Source organism: Megalobrama amblycephala, linkage group LG10, assembly GCF_018812025.1.
Source record: "Megalobrama amblycephala isolate DHTTF-2021 linkage group LG10, ASM1881202v1, whole genome shotgun sequence".
Classification (NCBI taxonomy): Eukaryota; Metazoa; Chordata; class Actinopteri; order Cypriniformes; family Xenocyprididae; genus Megalobrama; species Megalobrama amblycephala.
In genome coordinates, this window is record NC_063053.1 from 13,975,129 (window position 1) to 13,987,999 (window position 12,871).

General features: G+C 38.4%; 1 protein-coding gene and 1 long non-coding RNA gene across 8 annotated transcripts in view; one reads left to right on the top strand and one right to left on the bottom strand.

Moving 5' to 3' along the window:
- The window catches only part of LOC125276816, a 29,383-nt gene extending 20,182 nt beyond the window's left edge, over positions 1–9,201 (bottom strand). The window contains exon 1 of the long non-coding RNA XR_007186763.1: positions 7,851–9,201. This is a non-coding gene — a long non-coding RNA (uncharacterized LOC125276816). The remainder of the gene's footprint in view (positions 1–7,850) is intronic.
- ndst2a (N-deacetylase/N-sulfotransferase (heparan glucosaminyl) 2a) overlaps positions 1–12,871 on the top strand; it is a 123,387-nt gene that overhangs the window by 27,643 nt on the left and 82,873 nt on the right. The gene's annotated exons all lie outside the window — the stretch shown is intronic.

A 12,871-nucleotide genomic window follows, 5' to 3' on the forward strand; every position in this document is an offset into this window, starting at 1 on the left:
GGGGTCTGTCACAAATCCCTCCATCCAATCTGCCTCCCTGCTTTTAACATTGTTTGTCAGCTTGCAGTGCTTTTCCATTCAGTCTTCCTTTTCTTTTTTAGCCAGCAGCAGACTTTAAAAAAAACAAAACAAAACTACAATTTATCTTTCAGGGCTCAACAGTGCAAGCATTTTACTCGCATTAGCAACTAAAAATAGATTTGAACTGTAAAATTTATTTAGGAGTACATGCACAAATAAAAAGTAGGCCCCAGCTGGTCTTTTAAAAGTTTTAAATTCAGTGTCCGAATTCTAGGCCAAAACGGAAAACAAAAATTCAGGATGCACTTGGACAAAAACTGAAACCGACAATAAATAATAAGTTGTTAAATAAGTTTTAATAATTAATTATTAATCAACATTCAAATAGCTAAAACTGAGTTGTACAAACATTTAAATTGCACATAGGCAGTTTTTATATCAACTAGGGTTGGGCGATGTCCCCTAAATTGGTAGTTGACGATGTTTACAGTAAAACATCGCGATGGACGATGATATCGTCGGGTGGGGGTGGGGAGGGGATAATTTTAATTATTTTTAATTTAAATACATATAAGTACAAACAAAACGATACATTTAAAGTTTGTAGAAGCGACATCATTAACAATTCTTTCCATTTATAATTAAAGGACACGTTTTATTCATATCAGATACACATTGTGTAAGTAACTTTAAAGTTTACTCTATTATTCCCCAGTTCACCGCTTGCTTACTTCGGGAGAATTGGATGAATTCACATGTTGTAAATCCAACAGAACCTGTGGCACAAACTAACATGGCGGCGCCCATAACGTGTAGCTCAACTAACGCGATCATTATAAAGGTGCTCATATTTGACAATCGGAATATCAGACATTTCATGTTACAGTTAACAAATTTGTGAATATTTTGAATAAAAAAGGAAAACTGAAATAAAAGCAGATCATCAGTCATACAGCGCTGCGGTGTGTGACATAAGCAATGACGCGTCACCATGGAAACAATAAAGCGATACGTTCTAAATAACGGTCGCCAGAATATTTTAAACTTGCGTGCGAAAGGGTTATTTTATTTCCCAACTAATGACTCATCCGGGCTTTCCAATGGGTATGCCTGACACGGTATTTATGCATTAGTTATATTCTCAATTTAATTTACAGAGCAATTCCTGCAAAGATTTTAGGTTAACTATAGTCTATAGAAGAGAGTGTGTCGACTCGCAAGATGGATGATATCGTCCATCGGCACAACCCTAATATCAACTTTTTAATAACAGAATTGTTTCTACTCTAGTAGAAACATGGTCAACATGGTCACTGTAAACACGGTCAAAACGTGCCAGCGTTAAATGTATGTTTCAGTCACTGATTTCAGCCCGAAACCGAAAATAACGAATTTTGAAATTTTGGTCTATTTTGCTTGTAAATGTCTCAAGGACAAACAAGTTAACATTGTTCAGTAAAATATTTTGGAACATTTTCATTGTGCCTCTGAAGTTCTTTGTATGTGAGACTATGAATTTCTACTGTTCTTGAATTAAATGTGTCATGAATTAATCATTTCCACAGAAGATTTTTTTTTAGGTCCATACTAAAAAAAAACAAAAAAAAAACATAATCAATGGGCATGCAGTTAAAAAAAACTGTTCATTTAGCTCTGGTTCATTTTGAACTTTTTTCTCGGACATATTTGAGCAGGCTTCTGTGCAGTCTGTTCTGTGTGGGAATAACTTCAAAAGTACAACGCCACGTACACGAGCAGCTTAGAGGGAACATTGATTGATGCTAAATTCATTACCCTGAAAAAGTTTTATTCAGTATGTGTACATGCACACCACTTTTTAACCAAGTAATTTTGGTAATTTTTTTTCTCTACCTGGCCCTCAACCTGAAATGAGTTTGATAACTCTAGTCTGGATGACATGCACTATATATGATTATGACACAATATATGTATATTATTGAGAAGTGTCACGATGTATCAAAATACTGATTGTAGCACAGCCTGCTGGCAGCTTGCTGATTAGTTGCCTACAGTGGCTCAGTATGGAGGTCACCAAGCATGAGAGCAGGAGACCGCAGCCGTTTTTATGCTGTTCTCATGCCAAGACATTTTTCATGTGTGTGTTGGTTCAGGCCCTCTGGCTTTTTTACAGCACCTCAGAGGAATTGAGCATGAGCGCCGCCTCCTTGGAATTTTTTTTTTTTTTTTTAACACGATTTCTCTCTCCGTTCCTTGCTTGTGTTGTCGCTTTGAGTTCAGGTCCAAGAGGGAAGCGCCACTGTGTTTTGCCTTGCGTGTCTTGATGTAGTTAGTGAGGTTTTGTGTTTTTTAACCTGCTGACCTCACTGTGACCCTGCTGTGTCTATGGTGACCGCTCCAGCTGTAAGAGGTTGTGGCAGCACAGGGCTTTGTGGCTGCATTCCAGCGCTGACAAGTCTGCACGCGTAGAGACACCATTACAAGAGCCATGCCCCTGCTGAACATTATGGGATGGTAACTTGGAGACCAATTTCATGCTGCTTGAGTATTTAAATGGGCTAAATCTTAGGTTTTTGGGGGGGTGTTTTTCTGTTAGAAGAACGTATTTTTCCTTTTTTTTTTTTTTTTTTTGCTATCCCATTTTAAAGCAAACCAGAAAAGATAAATGTAACCTTTTTTTGTTTTTTTTGTTTTTTTAAATCAACTTGAAAACACAGCATCAGAATACGGTTGTCATTCCTGTATTTGAGTCCTTAATACAGTTACGTTCACACACAGTATGGTTATTTACTTAAGTGACAACCGCATTCTATAACCGAACTCACACCCGTAAATTTTCCGAACTCAAACCACATTCTGTGTAAACGGAACCGTATTGGACAACTAGTTGTCTGTCACGCCATACAGTGCAAGAAAGCCGCTCTTCTAAGTAGGGTTGGGTACCGTTCATATTTTAACCGGTACCGGTATCGGTACCTTAAATTCGATGCCGGTACCCAGTGGTACCTTTTTTCGGGACTTTACTCTCTGTATAATAACATTTATTTCAGTGAAAAAATAAGTCCAAACCTCTCAATTTCATTTTTTTTTTTTTTATTTATTAATTTTACACACTACACAAAATGAACTGTTATGTGTGTACTGTAGTATGCAAGAGATCGCATTACAGCGGAGAATTCAAATGTCATGAAAGAGTGTTTTTCAACTGTGGTTCAGCGTTGTGTTCGGACACGTGCTGTGAGTGTTTCCTCAGCACAATAACACATAACTACTGTTTTTCATTTTCCCCACATTGCTGTCAGAGCTGGAGTTTGACTACAACACTTTGAAAATATGACTGTGATAATATTTTGTGTGTAACAACATGCAGAGCGCGCATGAGAGCGGTTTCCACTCAGAGCGCTGCGATGAGATTAACAACGCTTGCAACGCGGATCATAGATCATATACGGACTGGAGTAAGCGTGTTTCAAGTTTTTATGGACATATTGCAAATAGTGTTGTGTCAGTCTACATCTAGTTTTGTGAAATGTAACCGCACTTCAGAACGTTTAGCCATTGCCCTCTATGTTGTGTTTGAACAAGTTGCTGGGGTGACGTCGCACGGTCTCTCTCTCTTTCTCTTTCTCTAATGTACCTTTCAGGCCCAGATGCTTTCACAGGTACCGAAATTTGACACTGATTGATTTAATGTGAATCTGTACTACTGTACTCAGTAGTATTCGGTCAGTGTCCTCAAAAGTACTGAGTTCGGTAGGGGTTTCGTCTGTGGTTTCACTTTTGGTAACTCACAGTGACGAAGATTTGAGCTGTGCGTCATCTTAAGGTGTTAGATCCAGTCACTGTTCTCCACGAGCGGCTCCCATCAGTTTTGTGTTTCTATGTGCAATTCAAATGCTGTGTCATGCGCGAGACGCTGTAAAGGATGTGAGACGCGAATGCAACAGTTAAAACTCTGGATAGCACGTGTTAGACTGAATCTGCTGTCGGTTAATGAAGTTTTGATGATGACCTCGATTGTACTCTTATCATGTCAAAAGTGATAAGGCTTTGGTCACTGTTGTTGTGGTTACTGGTAGGGCTTAACGATTTTGGAAAATAATCTAATTGCGATTTATTTTTACCAATATTGCGATTCTTGATATTTTTTTTTCTTATTGATAAAACTTTAATTATTTAATTACATATGCAATTATAAGCAATTTTTAAAATAATTACACATGAAAAAATGTAATTAAAACTGCATGTTTAAAATTTTAAATATACTAATATAAGACAGGGCTTAGATTAAGCCAGGATTAGGCCATAGTTTAATTAGGACATCTAAGTAGCTTTTATAAACGTGCCTTAGAAAAAAAAAACATTACTGGTGTGCATCTTGAGACAAAACAATGGCACTGATATATTTTAAGACATGTCGGTGCAAGTTGCTTTCAATTAAGACAGCTCTTACATTTATTTTAGTCTGGGACTAGGTTTAAGCCTTGTCTGTGAAACCGGGGGGGAAACTAGTAAATAATAATGAGGGGGAAAAAAACATATTACAAGCAAAAAACAAAGTGTTTTCAGTATCTGAAGATTTTCCTTTCAAGAGCCGTTTGTGATTTCTCTCTTTCTAAGCTTTACTGTTGATTATTATAATGACATCATAGAGAGCGGGAGATCTAATAAGCTGCATTTACATTAATGCACAGATCTCTTTTGAAATAGATGTAGTTTGTCCTGTCTATTTGATCCCTTAAGATGACTGTGTTTACATTAATTTCACATCATAAAAGCATTTTGAGATTCAAGTACATTTAACCACTTAAACGGAATTGCGCACAGCCGCACGCGCGAGCACGTCAGCATTTGAATTTGACATAACGACATAACTGAGGCAGTATTCTTAGATTATTTGTAAGGAAAATATCAGCGGGCGAGACAACACACTGCAAGCGTAAGCAAAGCATGCGTTTCTCACAGCGCATCCTGTGCAACAAAGGCCACGAATGCCCTTGTAATTCGCTTCTTCAACCTTTACGAACTTTATTAAAGATTATTTTATAAGTGGTGTGTGTGCAGTTGGAAGCAAGCAGAATAAGTTTCTACAGCGCCATCGCACATCTGTGGTTTAAAAACTAAGCTCAGAATGGATCCAGAATCGTTTAGAGAGAGAATCTTTCTCCCATCTCTATTGTACAGGGAGTGCAGAATTATTAGGCAAGTTGATTTTCTGATCATATTTTTTTCCCAAGCACATTTTACCAATTCCAATCCACATCAATCTTAATAACTACTATTAATATTGTTTTTAATCATTTATAAGTGATATATAATTGTTCATGAAGGCTGGAAATGAAAAATGCCTTATATTCAGGTGTGCAGAATTATTAGGCAAGTTTTCTTTTACAGGCAAAATGAGCCAAAAAAGAGATTTAACTCAGACTGAAAAGTCAAAAATTATTAAATACTCATGAGAAGGACGCAATACTAATGCAATACTAGAAATTGCAAAGTTAAAGCATGACCAAGGGACAGCAAAATGCTCATTGGGTCAGCGGGGTCAGACAAAAACAGGTGGAAAAGAAAAGACACATGTTAACTGCAAAATAATTAAGAATTAAGGTGAAGAATTAAGTGTGAAACCATCAGGAACCCTTTAGTCTCCAGCGCCACCATTTTCCAGAGCTGCAACCTACCTGGAGTCTCCAGAAGTGCAAGGTGTTAGGATCTCAGAGACTTAGGTTAGCTAAAGAATCCTAAAAAATGACCTGCACTTGATAAGAATCACAAGCTGAAGTGTTATAAAATACATGAAGACTGGGTTTTAATAGGGCTTATAGACAGACAGCTTGAGAATGACTCCTGATGGACCAGCACCACATCCTCTTGTACCACTGTTTGAAGAATTTATCCAGAATCTGGCAGTAAGGTGTTTGAGTTCACTTTTAGTCCATCTCTTATCCTGAAATGTCTGTCTTGCAGAGATGGACTAAAAATGATCTTCCAAAACTTACTGCCAGATTCTGGAAGATAAATTCTTCAAACAGTGGTACAAGAGGATGTGGTGCTGGTCCTTCAGGAGTCACTCTCAAGCTGTCTGTTTATGAGGCCTATAAAAACCCAGTCTTCATGTATTTTATACACTTCAGCTTGTGATTCTTATCAAGTGCGGGTCATTTTTTAGGATTCTTTAGCTAACCTAAGTCTCTGAGATCCTAACACCTTGCACTTCTGGAGACTCCAGGTAGGTTGCAGCTCTGGAAAATGGTGGCGCTGGAGACTAAATGGTTCCTGATGGTTTCACACTTAATTCTTCACCTTAATTCTTAATTATTTTGCTGTTAACGTGTCTTTTCTTTTCCACCTGTTGTTGTCTGACCCCGCTGACCCAATGAGCATTTTGCTGTCCCTTGGTCATGCTTTAACTTTGCAATTTCTAGTATTGCATTAGTATTGCGTCCTTCTCATGAGTATTTAATAATTTTTGACTTTTCAGTCTGAGTTAAATCTCTTTTTTGGCTCATTTTGCCTGTAAAAGAAAACTTGCCTAATAATTCTGCACACCTGAATATAAGGCATTTTTCATTTCCAGCCTTCATGAACAATTATATATCACTTATAAATGATTAAAAACAATATTAATAGTAGTTATTAAGATTGATGTGGATTGGAATTGGTAAAATGTGTTTGGGAAAAAAATATGATCAGAAAATCAACTTGCCTAATAATTCTGCACTCCCTGTATAGTATGACCAACACAATATTAGATAGATTAAACCTAAACTGTGGCCAGGCATATGGGTATCGTGCCAAGTTGATGCTTCCTCTGCAGACTGCTTTACTCTCGCGTGTCACGTGACGAGCGTGTAATCGCAGCCTTTGTGGTTAAAAAAAATTGCGTTTTGTCATTTCGCAATATTATCGCAAATGCGATTAATCGTTCAACTCTAGTTACTGGTTAGAAAATACAGGCTTGACTCCCATTGCACATTCATACAGACAGTATTCAAGACTAAGTTGCTGTGTGAACAGGACATTTCAAGACTCACACCTGTAAGTAAATGCGGTTGTCAGTCCCAAAAACTGACCGTGTGAACGTGGCCTTAGAATGTCACCTGGAGTTCATAGATTCTCTGGTTTTCTCAACAGACATGTGGAAAACTGCTGTATAGGCAAAACATTCATCTCAACCCAATACAAATATAAGGATTTTAACCTCTAGCATCCAGACCCTGACCTCTTCATTACCATGACAACAGCTTTGTCACCATGACCACGGTTCTGTACATTCTCCATTACACTTCCTGGAGTCTGTTTATATGAGGGAAAGAGGTGTAGCTGTCTCAAACACAGAGCAGATTACAGCAGGCTCGCAGCACTGCCATCGATAGAGTGACGGGGATGGATTGCTTCACAAGACTAGACTTGCCCTCATAGAGTGAATGTTTTCTTTTATTGCTGTTACATTTTCCCTCTTTCTGTCCCTCAATCTCTCTTTAGCTCTTTCACGCTTTCTTCTTCATTCATGTTATTGTATTGTACTTCATTTCCAGCCATCCAACTGCCAGTGTTCTCATATCATTCTCCGGTCCTGCCCATTCATTGGTATTCTGACCCCAACCAATCCTTTTTTTCCCCCTGAATATCTTGGAAGATACAGGATCGCTGTGAAAAGAACCTGATCCTAAGTCTCCTAATGTCTTGCTAATAGCTATAGACTTTGCTCACTGAATGAGCCCTGACTCTGGACAATCTGCCAAGAAAAGCATTGCCTGTGGCTCCTTTTTTTTTTTTTTTTTTTTTTTTTTTTTTAAGGGGCTAAATCTCAGTCTCTCTTATCATTCCCTCATTTTGTTCTTTCTTACCTTAAGTCTCGGTACTATCCCCCAACTCTTCCCAGACTGCTTCACACCACTGTGTTCATGTCACTTTCATCCATCCCTCTCCCTGTCGCTCTGTGCCCTAATCTTTCTCTTTAGCTCATACATATTTTCTCTCGTCTGGCTTTTTGCAGCTTTTTTGCGATGCTTTCCTGGTCTCCATGCCCCTGTTCTCCAGTAAAGTGCACTTCAGTCCTGAGAAGGCTTCTATACCTTGCCTGCCGTCCACTGGGCTTAAGTGGGGTTTAACGCTCTGACCTGACTCATGATCAGGCCCTTTAGCGAGTAGGCGGGCAGATCCTGCATCATGGCAAAAAAAATCCTGCTCATTAATGAATCACGATGAAATGTAGAGGGATATAGTGGGGTGGAAATAAGACACAGAATAATAAAATGGATGGGAGTACTTTAATAAAGTTCGAGACATTCAGATCCCTGCAGCTAATGATTAAGTGATTTCCATGTTGAATTTATCTATTCTATTTAGTTTTCATTAGTTTACCTTGATGTAGTCAATTGAATAAAAATGAGAAATTTGGTAACTTGGCAACTAGCCCAAATAAGTTTAAGTATTTTTAATATTTTATTTTATTTTATTTAATTTCAGTTAATGTTTTAATTCAAGCTACAAAAATGTTTTTGTTTTTAATGGTTTTAGCTTTAGTTAACTGTAATAACCCTGTTTCCCACCTCTCTGTTTCTTTTCTCAAGGCCCTAATCACACTCTGACCTCCTCTCACATTAGCCCTGCCGCCTACTTTAAACCAAGATTCTGTTCCGGCATTAAAAAAGCCTAATAATTCATGGTTCATAGCATCTAATCAGTTAATTATTAAATTCAAACCATCTGTAACATGCTCTGATCTCAGCCCATGCGCTGCAGAGTGTTGAGCAGCCCGGCATCTGCAGAGTCAAGAAGCTGAAATGAAAAGGATAGTCCATATGGTCGAGATTCAAAATGGCTCTGCTGGAGGCGTCGTGACGCTGGAGCTCGGTGCCCCACTGTTTCAGTGAGGCAGAGTTTTCCAGGTTCTGCCAATATGCCAAGGATTCACTGTCTCTGAGGCTGGCCGTGAACCAGCAGTAGGGTTTACTGTAGGAGATTATACAGGAGAAGGTTAAGATGGCGCACAATGTCAACACTCTTGCTTCAGCCATCTTAAAAGACCATTCCTGTGTCCTGTCCTCTATGTCCTTCCACACAAACCTCTCTGTCCCTGTCTCAAATGTCGCCCCCTGCCATGTGCCATGGCCTAATGCCGTGTAGATCCATGCCATAAGTGACCGCAATGTGGATGGTTATGAGCACCCTTTTGAATCTTAAATGAACACTCTCATTGGCTGCCACCTCTGAAGATACACTAGTAGTAAAGTTGTTTTTGGTTTTGTGGTGTCCCATACTCAGAATTTGTGCTCTGCATTTCACATATCCAAGTGCACACACACAGCAGTGAGTATTGAACACACACCCGGAGCAGTGGGCAGCCATTTTACTGAGGCGTAAAAATTTATTTTTACCCGGGGAGTTATTGGGGGTTAGGTGCCTTGCTCACCAGTGGAATGCACTTATTATCATGTGGGTAATGAGAGTGGAAGAGAGCACTGTTACCCCACCTATATTTCCTGCCAGTACTGAGACTCGTGACCTTACATGTCTGACTCTCTAACCATTAGGCCACAACTGCCCCTATTGGTGATGCGAATAGAGAATATTAGACAATGTAATTCACTTATTATCATGCTTTACCAGTGGAGACAATGGGAGAATCAGTACCTCTATAGCCAAAGATGCAGAAAATGTCAGTAGCCAGAAGACAAAGACCGAAAAAGACAAACACGAATATTAGTAAAACGTTGGTACACATGGTGGAAAGATTTGATGACAGAGAAAATGCTGAGCAGTGTTTTTTGTTTGTTTTGTTTTTTTAACTCCTTTCTAACTTTACAGAAATGGTACCGTCATTACTCACAATGCATACACATTTAATATTCACATTTCTTAGTTGCTGGTAGATAAACCTTAATACAAATGTTTGTGCTAAACCTTAAAGGTTTTTTGAAACAGTGTCTCTAGTGTTAGAGAAAATAAGAACATATGCTTGTGTTAGGACATTTTAATATAACTGTTAAGCTCTTAGATGACATAACTTCATTCCTATTCTAATGTAGAGGTTTAAGACATATAAAGATGAATTTGCTTACAAAAGTTTATGCACTTTGTCCTGCATGATTTTATTGTATTGATTTATGGCATGCATGCATACTCAAAGCAGCTGGTCTATGCAGATAAATATTTACCTTTATCTTCAAGTGTGTGTTAAGGCATAAAATATATTTAATGTCTTAATGGCATCAGCTTCTCAAGCACCTATTTACTTGCAGATCAATGACTGAATGATGTGACATTTATTTTTCTCTGCTTGTATATGTAAATGTAATTGTCAAACTGTTTTAAAGCTACAATATGTAGATTTTCGCTGCTAGAGGTCGCCTATTCAAAACAAAGGCGTAGTTTGATGACGCAGAGTTTGAGTGCAGGAGATCTTTGGAGATGTTGTCTTTACCTCACAGCCAGTTGAAAAGAATCAGGATGGGACTCGGGCAGAATTGCTAATGAGAGATGAGCGCGACACGCAGCTCGAGCAGCGTAACTTTTATTATGCCGCAGATGACTGCTTTCACTTCTTCCGGGCAAGCGTTTGAGGTAACACAGCGCAGTTTATCATATTAGATACATTTGACTGTGTTGAAAATGATGTTATAACGTTACTTGTGTAGATAAATGGCATGCAATTAATTTTTAAAACATATTGTATGAAAGAGAAAATGCTTCTTTAATTACTTAGCTACTTGACAAAATAGTGTTTTTCTCTGAGGCATGGTAAAAGCATGGTACTCTCGGAAAATCAAGAACGCTAGATTTAAATAATATAACTAAACGTGTTGAGCTTATATAACAATAATTAGTTTTCTGTCTATGTAACCAAACAGTTGTTCCCTTGTGTAATAAAACATGTAATATATTAAAGTGTCTTTGGTGTTTTCATGGTTTCTACAAAATAAAACCGGAAACCGATGGTAACGCGGATATGACACCACTGATAGGCGACTCCCGGACACGTCCCGTATCCTTGGTTAAAATCGCGATGATTTTTTTTCAATGGTTGGAAACATTTGGGATACTATAAGTACTCAACTGAACAAAATATATAACACTGGCATAGTGGTTTTTGGATATTTTACTGCAAAAATCGTACATATTGTTCCTTTAAGTGTGCATGTGTGTCAGTTTGTACCTGAAAATGCAGTCAATGCTAGTATTTATTTCTTACAGAACTCTTGAGATGAGTCGCAGGTTTCGGGAAGCATTTATGTAATGCTGATAGACTTCCTCTTTCTCTCTCTCTCTCTCTCTCTGCCTCTATGCTATAATAAAAGCTGAAAGGGAGGAAACTTGGCAGGAGCTCACATTTGAGACTGTTTTTGTCTCCCTGAGGACATTTCCTACTCGCTTTACACAGCTGGAAAAGACATTGTCACTTATATTGCTGACTGCGTGTTAAAGATAAGGGCTTCAGAATGACCAAATTAAACAGAGGGGTTTATAGAGAGCGACTCTGCTTGAGTCTTATGGACAGCACTTCCGCTGCGTAGTAAATCTCGTCAAGGCTTCTGCTTTTTCATGAGTGCTCGGGGTGGTGGTCACCTATTGATTAAGAATATGTTTACACGAAGGTTGTGGCTTGATGCAGTCCAGAGAGTCACTGAATTCAAAATCCTTCTCACAATTATCTCATGGAGCAGGGTGCTTGTGCTTCAGAGAGATTGTACTTGTGGTTTATGTTGGCCGACTTGTAATTTGCTTTTTATAAAGAGCGTCTGTTAACTAACTTTGGGCCATTTCCACTTTGTTAGTAAAAGCTCTATGAGTCTATTGAGAATTTTGACTTGATGTATTATAGACTCTGATTCTTTCAGTTTTCATTTTTTTCGTTTAATTGCTGTCAGTTCAGTAAACTGGGGTATTCACCCAAAAATAACAATGCTGTCATCATTTATTCACCCATATTATTTTTAAACTCTTATGTCTTTTTTTCCATGAGACACAAAAGGAGAAATGTTTAATGTACTAGTCATTCTTCTCCATTTAATGAAAGTGAATGGGGATCCAGGCTGTAGAGCCTGAAAGTGACAGAAAAGCATTAAAAAAGTGGTTGTGTTTTATATTCATTTTCTTCTGTAGCCATATGATATATTTGTATGATGAACACCCGAATTTAAGTCCTTATTCATTTATAATCTCCCCCTCTGCTGCAGCTCATTTCCTGGCATGTTGCGACTTGTCTTATTGTGGAGTAGGTGAAAGGTTTAAAGTTATTGTGTCTCTCACACTCTCATTCTACATCCCTCGCTTCCCCTTCTGTCGTCCGTGCTCACATCACGTTTTTATTCCCCCCTGCTACTCTGACATGTCTATTCAGCTCACTTTTTCTTTTCCTGGCCCCCGCTTAGTCTCTCCCTCGTGGTCTTGCTCCCCTCTGTCTAAATCCAGCTGTTGTGTTAATAGTTTTCCTGCCGCCTGGAGAGCCAAGTAATGAGATTCCATTTGAAAACCAAGACCTTTCGGCTTGAAGAGACGTTCATGTTTTTTATTTATTTAAATGTTTGTTCCTTTACTTGAGTAAGGCAGCCTCTCAGCTGTGCTGCCTGCTATAACGGTTTTCTGTTTTTTTTACCTTTCAGCCATGTCCTTATGCCTCTACTTTGATGCTCCTAATGTCCTTTATCCAATTCAGCAACACTCTTGGTATTTCTCTCATTCACATGCCTTTATCTTGCTTTTGTTAAGCTCAGATGTGAGTCAAATGTTTAATTGCTAGAAATCTATATTGATTGTGACCTGAAATAAGTGTGTAGAAGAGATGAAAAGCTTCACTTACTCTTTCTTTTGCAGCTGAACATGTAAATTCTCTATATGGCTTAAATGATTTAACCTTTGACTTGAC